Source organism: Trichechus manatus, unplaced genomic scaffold (assembly GCF_000243295.1).
Source record: "Trichechus manatus latirostris isolate Lorelei unplaced genomic scaffold, TriManLat1.0 scaffold00100, whole genome shotgun sequence".
Classification (NCBI taxonomy): Eukaryota; Metazoa; Chordata; class Mammalia; order Sirenia; family Trichechidae; genus Trichechus; species Trichechus manatus.
Genome location: NW_004444036.1, coordinates 8093954 through 8106549, shown reverse-complemented (window position 1 = coordinate 8106549; position 12596 = coordinate 8093954). Strand labels below are relative to the sequence as shown.

Below are 12596 nucleotides of genomic sequence, written 5' to 3'. Positions count from 1 at the left end.
ATTGACATGAGAATTACAAACACCAGTCCCAGAACTCTGTGTTAGGCCATGAGAACTTCTAATGCAGACCGTAGACAAATACGGAGAATTTGATGGTTCATCTTTTTACATGAGGTCAAGTTTGTGTACTGAGATGAGCGGGAGAAGGCTACATCCAACAGGATTTTCATTTGACTTTGCATTTTGGAGAAAGAGCAAGAGACAGAGAGAGAGTGTCCACTGATGGGAAGCCTCTCCTGTAGCATTCTTGTGTACTGGGCAGGTGCTTGGGTTTTTTTGAGGATAATCTTAAAAAATTAAGGCTTACCTGCTTTTCCGGTTGGTTTATGACAGAAAATGTTTTTCTTTTTGAGAGATATTCCTCATATTTTTGTCTCCTTTGCTCTCATTTGCGCATCACCTCTGAAATGCGATGTTAGCATTTCCTGTTTCAGAGGAGGTGACACGCTCTGAAGTTAATTGTCCACATTTGCACAGCTCACTCCAAGTCTTTTATGAGATAATCCTTTTATATTGTCAACCCACATTTGTTGGAGGAAAGACAGACCATTTTTTGTACGTTCCAATGAGAAGACTTCCTTCAAGATCAGGTCTCAACACCACTCTGTTGAGCTTGATTTGATGGGCTTAAAGAGAAAACATCTTTCTTGTTTTTATCCTTTCTGGTGAAAACTGAATGGGGGATCTGTTCTTCTCAAGTCTGGGAAGAAATTTTAGGACTGTTCTATTGTTGTTTCGTTATTCTTAAATAACCAAGCACGTTGTGATCAGTTCCAAGCAGTTAGAAGCCTAGCATAGTACAAACTTTTCTTATGCAGTTTGGAAGTTCAATTCACTGCCAGCCGGCTGTATTTTACCTTCTGGTAGCGGCAGCACTAGCCCTGACTTCTCTTCATATGTGAGACAGACACTAGTCCCCGTGTTGCTGTATTTCCAGGGCACAGGAATCAAGCTCTCTGAAACTCTTACAGTTAAGTTACCTATCCCAAATCTCACAGCCTGGTGATCTACTTCCTAAAAAACAGCCACTGAAAACCCTACAGAGAAGAGTACTATTCTGACACATATGGGGTAGCCATGAGTCAGATTCGACTAGACAGCAACTGATAATCTGTTGAGGGTCTCCGTTCATGCAAGTGTGAGGTCCCCAGAGAAACATGTGGTGGATGATCGATGTTATAAGTGTCCTTTTGGAATGCGGTGATTTCCTTACTCATGGCTGTCCTAGGAGGAGGAACCCTCAGCTGGTATCCATGTGTGGGGCAACAGTGCTATCCTGGTGCCTGGACAATATTCCATGTGTCCGTATATGCCATGCAGGGAAAACCTTGAAGCACTGCTCATGTGCGTCTGGCAGAACACCTTGTGATCCTTCTGGAACTTGAGAGGATAGGGGGAGGCACATGAGGAATTGCTCTGAGGCCATCTCCAACTTGCTCCCTGTGTATATTGAAAGTCTGTCATGAGGCAGGTTCTTATTCCTACTGAGGTCGGTTGAGATGTGGGGATTTCTGGTCTGCCCACATCCCTAATATGGAGAGTCAGAATGGGAAACAATTTAGTTGCAGTCTAGAATTGGCTCCTCCCATATGGGTACTCTACCACTCTCATTGTGCTCTTTTAGCCCCTTTTTTCCTTGTCATTGTTTTTGGTGTGTTTCACAAGGATCATGGGGAGGTGACACCTCTGCCTCCTTTTTTTTTTTGTGCTGCCATTTTAATTATTAAAGGATCTAAATGTAAAAGTGATTTTCCTATCGTTTTCAAAAAAATAAGTTATTTGTTTGGCTTGCCTCATCTTTGTGCATGAATTTCACAGATACAGCACAAAATGTGGGCCATTCTTGCCATGACTACCTTGGTGATGAAAGGAGGAGGAACAGAAGACCTAGGCTCCTTGCTTAGATCTGTTCTATTTGAGCTGATGTTAATCTAATGCCTTCCTCACCACCTTTATACCCAGAAGTCACTACTTTCAAGCACAAATAGGTCTAGCATTGAGTTTGAGGCTCCTCTTTCTTAATAGGAACTGCGGGCTTTACACAAAAATCAAGATGTATTGGGGACATGCTGGCATCCAAGGTTGCCAAACCTTAACCTTTGTGGAAACCATGTTGCAAGTCATTGTGGTATCTAGAAGCCCACAAGGGTACGTTCAGAATTTTAGTACGAATGGATATGGGAATAACTCTGAGATGGGAAAGTTGCCAATGTAAATTTATGGGTGGGCTGATTCACACTGTTACACAGGCTGGTATTTGTTATGGAACTGCTGAATATATTGTGGGAATAGATGTATTAAGTACCTGTGATTTTTCTGATTGTAAGGGATGTTCCCTATGGGGAAATGCCATGATTAGAACAGTGGTAGTGGGATGAGTAGACAACCAGGAACCCAGTAGCCTTCCCCAGGCCACCCCTGACATATATTATAGCAATATTGGATACTGGTTTGGGGGCTGTGGGTGAAGTAAATTCCTGCCCTGATCAAGGACTAATGGAGACAGAGGTGCTCAAAAAAAAAAAAAAAAAGTACCATCCTACAATAGCCCTGTGTGGTTGGTGAAAAATTCAGTGGTAGTTGATTTCACCGTGGACTACCTCATTTCACTGTAGCAGTAGTCCTCCTCACCCCTGCACTTCCAGATATCATAATGATTTTGAAGTCTATTGGGAAGACTGAAGAGTCTGTTCCACAGTGGTGGACTTGGTCCATGTGATCATAGCCTATTTGCCTTCATGTGTCTCATATTTAAACACATGTTCAATACGCTGTTGCAAGGCAGCCTAAACTATTCCATGATTTCTTACCAGTGGTGTGACCAAGACCCAGAGTAGACTGAAACCTCACCTGAGGTGTCCTGGCATAATTAATAACACATATGGTACTATTGCAATTGAAAGGACTATGAATATGTATCATATGCCTTAGATAGATGATCCAGTATGAGCGTATTTATGGCTGGAAGATTAACCCTGACAAGAATCAGGGACCAGGTACCCAAGTAGTACTCTTGGGAACCATGTGTGCTGATGCCCCGGGAACAATCCTCAAACCTGTTCAAGAAAAACTGATGGTCATAAAACCTCCAGAAAACAACTGGAATCATAGTATGTGATAGACTTCTTCAGTATTTGATGAACTTCATAGCTCACATAGATATCCTGAGTAGTCCATTACATGCAGTTTTTAAAAGGAAGGTACATTGTTCAGTGTACCTTTGAACAAAAACATGCCATAGAAACTATCTAATGAGCTATATTGACCACCTTTCCACTCATGGTGATTTCTACAGAACTCTTCGTGAGAAAATGTCAGAGCCTGAATGTTATGCAGGCGGGAGTCTGTGTCAAAAAGATATGGTCACTCAGGAATGGCACCTTTTGAGGTTTTGTTTCTGGTGCATGGCTGACACCACCACTCAGTATAGCCCATTTTAGAAATTATTGCTGGCTTGTTAGTGGCTGCTGGTAGACATTGAGAGAGTAGCAAAGCAGGTGTGGGCGTTGTTACAGCCTGACATCCCTATCATTGGATTGGTCACAAATGAGAACATCCACAAAGTGGGTTCTGCCCACCAAGCATCCATATTTAAGTGGAAGTTGTATATACAGGAAAGAGTAATTTAGCATCATGATATCTCTGGGCTACAGGAAAAAGTGTACCGTCACCCTGCAGATGTGGCTTTCCAAGATGCAGGGATTGTACCAGCACCTTGGGCTTCTTGGTGTGTTTGGTACACTCATGGTTTTGAGGATGCCTTATGTCTTATGGATGTATCAATGAAGTTAAAAGCTAATGGGGTACAGTGGTATTCAGAAGCTGCTTAACCCCAAAGAAAACTGGTTACAACTATGTATTACAGAAGGAACTGTGCTCAGTGGTGGAATTGTAGGCTGTGCAGCTTGCCTTGGAAAACATCCCCCAAAATTCACCTTGTCATATTTTGACAACTCTTGGGCTGAGAATTTGGCCTTGTGTCAGGCAGCAGGATTACTGGACGTTCAAGTCTATGCCTCTGTGCAGATAAACATTATCAGCAGATCACCCAAGACCTGTTTGCGCCTTATGTGGATGCCCATGGATAAGGATCCATGGAGAATAAAAATCAATCAAATCAATAAGGTGATCAGATTGTGCTGCCCAGGTAAGGATGATGACCTCTTGGATTGACCATTTCACAGAGCATTTATTCCATCTATCATTCAGGACCTGGCCCCAAACAGGACATAGTGATTCTAGCACATGAGGTCAAGGAAGTCTGCAAAATGTGCTCAGAGATACAGGTAGAGTCAAGTAGTAAAGAAATCTCCAGGTCTCATAGGCAGAAGTGCCAGAGCTGGTGCTACATCCTCCTCTCAAGGGTACCATTGAGCATGGATTGCAGTAGATCTCTTTTCAGAGTATGACTCTACCAACACCATCCAAACAGTAGGTGTGGACATATTATGCAAAGAATCTTCATTGGACTGTGTTTTATATTTGGATTCACCGACTCCATCAAATCATACAACGGTGCCAGCTCCATTGGAAATACTGCCCAGCACTGGGCAGCTTCCTTGCACATTCAGTGTACCGTTCTCTCCTACTAGCAATCCGAGATAGCAGGTACTGTTGAAAGTTGGCTTGGATTCTTAAAGGAGTAACTGAAATAACAGCACTGGAAAAGTGATGCTCAGCTCCCAGTGGAGCACACACTAAGAAAGTCAGTTTGGGCTCCAAATGTGGCATTTCCCCAGGAGGTACCTTCCATTTAAACAGAATGTTTATTTGTGAGTTTAGGGAGGGAGAAGAGTACCAGAATCAAAAGGGTTAAGGAAATACCTACCACACTGACAACTCTCCCCCAATTTTTTTTATCCTTCTTCCACCTCAAATCACTCTTGGTGGTAGGCAATGGACCAACGCTGGTGGATCTAGGTTTGGCCAGGTTTTTGGAAAGATAATATAAAATCTCATTTTAGAGGTTGACATCTATTGTTTTGGCTTTGTAGCCTCTGCTAGAATTCTTACAAGAGAGTTAATGTTGCTTTCAACATCCTTTTCAAGACATGTTTCAGGGATGTGTCTGCCTTACAGTACATCATTCACTTGAAACTTAATCGTAGGCACTGGGGTGCATTTCCGTATCCACTTTCGTATTTTAATAGTGAGGGAAGACAGTCCCCCTTCATCTAGTCTTTCTCTGAGTTGTTAGGGTACATGCAGATCCAGGCACATGTATGACTATTTTCAATTCTCTCTGGGCTCAAAGCCTCCTGGTTGTTTTGAGAGAGAATTTTTAGATTACATTATCTGTAGTGTAAATGTAAACTTCATCTTTCAAGCAAGTTTATGTAGACTAAAAAAAAAAAAAAAAAAACCACAACCTCCTTGCTGTCAAGTCGATTCTGACTCATAGAAACCCTATAGGACAGAGTAGAACTGCCCCATAGGGTTTCCAAGGAGCTCCTGGTGGATTCGAACTGCCAGCCTTTTGGTTAGCAGCTGAACTCTTAACCACTATGCCACCAGGGTTTCCTTACATAGACTAGTGGATATTTTCTGGGAGCCTCTCTTCTTTCTAGGGCCCATGAAGAAGACTTGGTATATGTTGGCTGTGGATTTCACTGCAGCTTCAGGCATCTAGTCCATATGGGCTTACCAGTGTGTGTAGCCCTTCATTTGGGCAAATACTAGTTCTCCATCTTCTGTATTTGTCTTCCTTGTGGATTGCAACATGTTTAGGCTCCAGGTGTCAGGCTATGAGGCACGATCCCAAGTTTGTCTGTGAGGTGCTGGTGTCACCTCAGATGGCATCAACTCAACATGACTAGTGACCTAGGCTCCCACCTGGAATGGATGGTCAACACCCTGGTGCTTTTGGCAGGATCACTCCATGGGATTTTTCACCCCCTCATCATGGAGGCTGATAAGGTCACAATGCCCTTTTGGATGAATTCAGGCAAGACCCTGTGGGCTGCAATGGGACAGAGAGGTTCTAAGTGCAAAAAGATGGAGGAGAACCTGGATATGCTCCATGTTCATGGTCAGACAGGATTGGGGTCCCAGTTCCAGTCAGTGAACCAGTGCATTCTTTGGAGATGTCACTCAGCATAGTGAATGAGAACATGGGAGACACGGGAAAACTGAAGAAAAAGATAAAAAGGGGAAAAGTGGGGCAAAGTAGGTGAAGATATGAGCGGGAAATATGGGGAATGCCAGTCTCCCTTCATTCCACCATTCCTGGGTTGTCAAGGTGCATGCAGACCCCTGCACATGTATGACTGCTCTCACCTCTCTCCAAGTTCCTAGACTTCCTGTTATTTCAGAGAAACATTTCAAGTGTGAACTTCTAGCAGTAGTGGGTGTCTTCAAGGAGCCTCTTCTTTGCATATTTCAAAGCTCAAGAAAAATACTGGAACCTTAGGCTTACACCTAGCTGAGAAGTCACCATAGGTCATAATCTCCTGTCCTGGGGCTGTCGAGTAGTACAGAGTGGAGTGTGCTCCCTCAGTCCTCACTAGGACTGCCTGACTGTCATATTCCTCTGAGCATATTCTGATGGGAATTTATGCACGTATCTGCAGTTGCGTCATTTTTGAGCTTGCCTTGATTTGGCAAGGAGGAAGTAATTTTCTTCTCCTCCTTAACAATGAAAACTGACTGGGCGTGATGTTCTTCATTTGTGTTGGAGGGAATTTCAGGCAGATTCCATAGTTATCTGGGTATACTTCAATAACCAAGCATCCTTGGTTGCTTTTCAGAGGTTAGAAGCCCAGGCTAGCATAATAATCAAAACCTCCAAATTCTGAATATTGAGGAATTTTTACCTTCTCCTAGCTGGCACCTGCTTGGGTTTTTTTAATCCTACAAATGAATTGCCTATATGTTTATGTGGATTTGACAGAGTCAACTTCTTTTTCCTTTTCTCTGTTCTTTTTACCTCACTTGATCTACTGCTGTTTCTCCCCCTCGGGAAAGAGCTAATTGCATGCTTGGCAAAGTTGTAATGTGTCCTTGGGGCTGTGTGATATGGAGGAAATCCTGAGCTGAGGCGCTCATGGATGCATTTTCAGTTTCCTTCAGGGACCTCACAGTACCAGACAATGCCACATAAAGTGCCTCCCTCTGGCTGGCTACTGGACTCATCCCAGCCCTTAGGCCTTTGGGGCCTTCACCTCTGTTGGTATTTCCCCTCTAGGTGGTTTTCTTGGGTGGCATCTCTTTTTGGATAGTCTCATGTTACTTCTTTTTCTAGGGTCCACATATTGACTCTAGAGATCAAAGATCTACTTCTGTAAATGGTGGAAATACTGTTTACTCCCAAAGCAGCCCTCCTATTGCCTCTCTCCAGGAACACCTCCAACTCCAGCCATCTGATTTGACTTGCATGGGTCAGACACTAGTTACTGTGTCCCTCAACCTCCAGGGGCTAAGTCACCCTGCTGAGCTCTTCATCACTGGCTGTGACAAAGGGAAGCTATCTCTCTCCTTCCCTCAGGAATGTGTAGCAAATGCCTACGTAGCAAATGCCTACTACACTGGCAACTATCTCTAAAAATTCTTTCGTATTTCTTTCACCTTAACTCTTTCTTATTCCTGAGGTAGGAGAAGGGCTAATGATTATAGAACCCGTTTTGGTCTGTTTCTTTGTAAGATGACCCTGCACCACACTTTGAATTTGGGGATATTTTGCATGAGAGGGCGTGTGTTCAACATCCTCTCTCCAATACTGGCTTTCAGGAATGTGACTGACCCCAGGAACATCATTCACTACAGTACTGGTGTTTTTCTTTATCCACTTTAAGTGTTTATAATGTTCTTCCTGGTCCATGGTAAAGCCTGGATGATCCCACATAGTGGAAGTGCTTATGTACTGATGAAGCCTGAGAGTTACACTCAGACTGGAGGATTTCTTTCCCGGAGAGACATGGGGTTCCACCTCCATCCGTTGTGAAATTTCCTCCATGTTGATATGGATTGGTATTTGGTCTCCGAAGCCTTATTTCTGTGTAGACAGTCACTTACGGGTTGTGATTGCATGAGTCCCTGGAAGGTCCATATATTTCCAAATGTCTTTCCCAGTCACCTCTTCCACTGCCTGCAGTTCTGTCATTGACACATTTTTTTCTTGTATTGAGTCTTCACGTTTTCATGCTGTGTCCTGGTCATACTCATACAGATTAAGCTACCAAGAACAGTTCTTGTGTTAAGTACTTAATTTCTGGAATACTTTAGAGTGCCTATTATGTACCAGACACTGTTTTTCGGAGGCAGCACCAGCCAGAGTGACATGGAGAACTCAGACCTTCCTTCCGCAGGTGGCGGAAGGGAAGTACAGTTCGTACCCAGCCAGCCTTCCTGTAGTACCTTCTGACAGGAGCAGCTTCAGCCCTGACTTCTCTTCCTACGTGAGTCAGACACTATTTCCTGTGTCTCTGTAACTCCAGCGACAAGAGTAAAGCTTTCTGAAGCTGTTGTACTTAGGTTACCCATTCCAAATTTCTTTCCCCAATCCATCGTGTGTCTCCAGTCACACAAGTGTAAGTTCCACAGGAGATGTATGGTGGGTGATTGACTGCACCAGCTTCCTGCTAGAATGGGGTCATCTCATGACTTATGAGTATTCTGGAGGAGACACTCCCTGGGTGTGACCATGTTTATGGCAAGGGCTTTTCCCTGGCATTCTGGCTACCTTCCTAGGTTAGTGATAATATTGATTCTTTGGGCTTCAATAACGTATGCTACTTGTTATAAAAAGGTCTGGATGGTTAGGCAGAAGTGCATAGGATTGAAATCACCTGTTTGCTTGATGCCTAGTTGTTTTTGAAACTGAATTTTTTAAGGTTGTGAGAATGGCTCAAATTATGTGCCAGCCTGTGTTTACTGTTGCCAGTTACTACCCCTGTGGGGCTAATCTCCTTCATTTCCTGATTTCAGCAGAGAAGACTAAGTGGTCTACTGCAATTGGTGTTGTAGTGTCTGTGTAATAATATCTCCATGGTTTGTGATTCTTTAAAAAATACCTGAATGCAGATGATAGAACCTGCAATGAAAAGGAACAAAGTAAAGAGATTTTGAGAGGCCTGCGAGCTGATTCATTGTATGCAAACTGTAATTGTGTGTAATTGGTATTGAAATATGTTACCTGTTTGGACAATTTGACTTTGACTGGATTTTTGAATAACTATCAGATTGAACAATGGATGGATGTCATTTTATGAGTGGGCCCTCTCAGGCCAATGTAAACACAATATGTCCTCACTGATACTGCTGCATGTATTGTTGGTATATATGTTTTAACTATTGTGGTTCTTCTTTTGACTGTTGTTCCCAATGGGGAAATGCTACTGTTACAACAGTGGTAGTGGGACAAATGGACAATGGAGAGCCCCAAAGACTTCCCTAGCCCAGCCATGAGGGATCAGTAAAGCAGTGTAGGATACCAGGTTTGGTATCCTCAGGTCAAAGGAGGTCCCTGCACTGATCAAGGAACTGCACCCACTCCTCACTAACTGGCATGGTTAGATTCCAAAGACCAGGTCGTTATGTGAAAATTGGCATTATGCAAAAATGAAGGATGATCACATCGGATCACAAAATGGAGAATGACTATACCATTACATAACTTACAAATTATGTCATTACATAACTGCCAAACCATTGAGAATCATGGCCCAGCCAATTTGACATATAACCTTAACCCACATTACTCTTGCCTTGTACTTTGGCATTCGTTACTACCAGACATAGGTCGTTAATGTGCAAAATAGATAGATGATTGTTTACTGTTGTTGTAAATGTCGGATAATGAGATAGTTGATAAGTGAGGGGTAGGTGTAATGGAGACAGAATTGCTTAAAAAACTGTACCACTGTAGCGTAGCCCTGTGTGTAAGCCTCGATTTTGAAGTGGAAGTGAAATATCAAGAAAATAAATTAATCAGGCATTTATGTTGTGTTTGACTCTGAAGATGCTGCAAATTCAAACTGAGAAGGACATCATTGTAGAATTTATCAAGAATTAATACTTCAAGTACGTGTGCATGTTGGAGGCACTTTACCTGAGGCTGACAGGCACTGTGATTGATTGCTACAAGTACTTGGAGCCTCTGTACAATGACTATCAGAAAATCAAGAGCCAGAACAGAAATGGGGAATCTGAACTGATGCATGCACGTGAGTTTATTGATGAGATATTGCGTAGTGAGAGAGTGTATGACATTATTCTACCTCGATTACAGAAATGCTGTGTGCTAGAGAAGCTGAGCAACTGGATCCTCAAGTTAGTGCCCTAGAAGAGTACATGGATGACGTAGAGTCCAGTGAAGAGGAGGATGAGAAGTTGGGGAGAGTGCCATCACCTGCCCAATGCCAGAGAATCTATAGAGACTTGGACAAGCCCTGTCACTCTCCTCCCACACTGGGCTACATGAAGAGTAGGAGCCCGTCTCCCAGAAGGCAGAGTCCATCTCCCACAAGGAGGAGCCATTCCCCTCACCATATTGGGCACAGTATCTACCAAACTCATGCAAAGAAAAGGCGAGAACAAGACATAATTCATTTCTCTGATAAAGATTTTTAAAAGCCACTGTCTTAGGCTGGCTTCTCTAGAGAATAAAAGCCAGTAAAGTGTAAAAATAAATAAATAAATAAAAATATAGAAAGAGATAAAGAGAGAGAGAGATTTATATCAAGGAAATGGCTCACGCGGTTGTAGAGGCTGTAACATCCCAAGTCTGTGGATCAGGAGAGAGGCTTCTCCTGATTCATGTAGCTGCAGGGGCTGGCGAACCCAAGATCGGCAGGCCAGAGAGCAGGACTGTTGCTCACAGGCTGTGAAGATTGACAAACCCCAAGATTGGCAGGCAAGACCGCAGGTAAGCTGCTAGCTCAAGTTCCAAGAATCGGAGGTCAGATGAACAGGAGCCAGCTGCAGGATCCAGAACGAGCACCAGCCCCAGAGCCCTGCCTGAACGTCCGCCCACACTAGATGCAGGCCACATGCCCAAGGAAGCTTGCCTTCAACTGATTGGCTACTCACAGCAGATCCCATCATGGGAGCGATCACGTATCAAATCTCAACAGGGAGGTGATCACAACATTATATACTGCCAAAACACTGAGAATCATGGCCCAGCCAAGTTGACACACAATCTTAACCATCACAGCCACTTTTACACTTAAAAAAAAAACCCAAACCCATTTTCCTTGAGTCAGTTCCGACTCATAGTGACCCTATAGGACAGAGTAGAGCTGCCCCATAGGGTTTCCAAGGAGTGCCTGGTGGATTTGAACTGCCGACTTTTTGGTTAGCAGCTGTAGCTCTTAACCACTATGCCACCAGGGTTTCCCACTTTTACACTTAGAGCCTTTAATACTTGAAAAATACTGCAAAAAAAAATTGCCTCCTTCCCGTGATCCTTTCAAACACACCAAAATGATGACAGTGTGAGTCATAGGTTAACCCTTTGTGCAGGAGCCAATTCTAGACTGCATCTAAGTGGTTTTCTATTCTGCATCTCCACTGTGGGATGTGGGTGGGCCAGAAATCTTCATATTTTAGTAGACCTCAGTGACGATGAGCACCTGCCTCATGACAGCCTTTCAATAGACACAGGGAAGCAAGTAGGAGACGGCCTCAGATCAATTCCTCACATACCTTCCATTCTCTCGTTCCAGGAAGATTGCCAGGCATTCTACCAAGACTCAGAGGAGCAGTGCTTCAAGGTTTTTTCTGCATAGCCTATATGGATACATGAAATATCTCTAGAGGGCCAGCCCAGAGCCATTGCCCTGCATACCAGATGACTTCCCCCTTGCCTCAGCAAATGACAGAGAGCTTCAAAACTTGCCTTAAGTCTGCTGGACTTGAGAGACACACGTTTGTACATACTGTTGCCATCGAGTTAATTCCGACTCAGCAACCCTATATGACAGAGTAGAACTGCTCCAGAGGGTTTTCAAGGAGCGGCTGGTGGATTCGAAATGCCGACCTTTTTGGTTAGCAGACAAACGCTTAACCACTGTGCCACCAGGGCCCCTCATTTGTACATAGTGGTTGTTAAATGTGCATTTGTTGAGGGAAAAGGCATGACTCAAAGTGTGTGTAAACCTGTTCTTACTCATGTCGTTGACTCCCCCTACAGGCCATTCTTTCACATATTTCTTGAGCTTCTAGCTGAGGAGACCATATGATCTACTGGTAGCTGGTGTTGTAGTGTTTGTGTAAAAAAATCCATGGTCTGTATTTCTGTAAAAATTGTCTGAATGCAGCCAGTGAAACCTACATTGAAAGGAGAAAGGCTAAAGAGATTTTTATCACTGAGAGGCCTGCAAGCTGATTCTTTGCATGCACTATGTAATAATGTGAAATTGGTAATGGTATACGTTACATGTTTTCACTGTGAATGATCAAAAATTGTTAGAGAAAAATTTCTTTGATGTCTGAAGTTTTCACTGTATAATGATGTATTCTTGATTGACAGGTTGATGGTGTCATTCTCTATAGCCTTTGTTGTTCATCAGCAAAAGAGAATTATAATTCTCCAAAAATCTCAGGGCAGAGTTGAGAGTTATCATAAATGAAATAATGTAGGTGGGTCCACAGCAATG

The 12596-nt window shown here is 43.3% G+C and overlaps 1 pseudogene; it reads left to right on the top strand.

The window, feature by feature from the left end:
* Nucleotides 1–9716: 9716 nt before the first annotated feature.
* On the top strand, nt 9717–10566 carry LOC101341673 (pre-mRNA-splicing factor 38A pseudogene; annotated as a pseudogene).
* The last annotated feature ends 2030 nt before the right edge of the window (nt 10567–12596 follow it).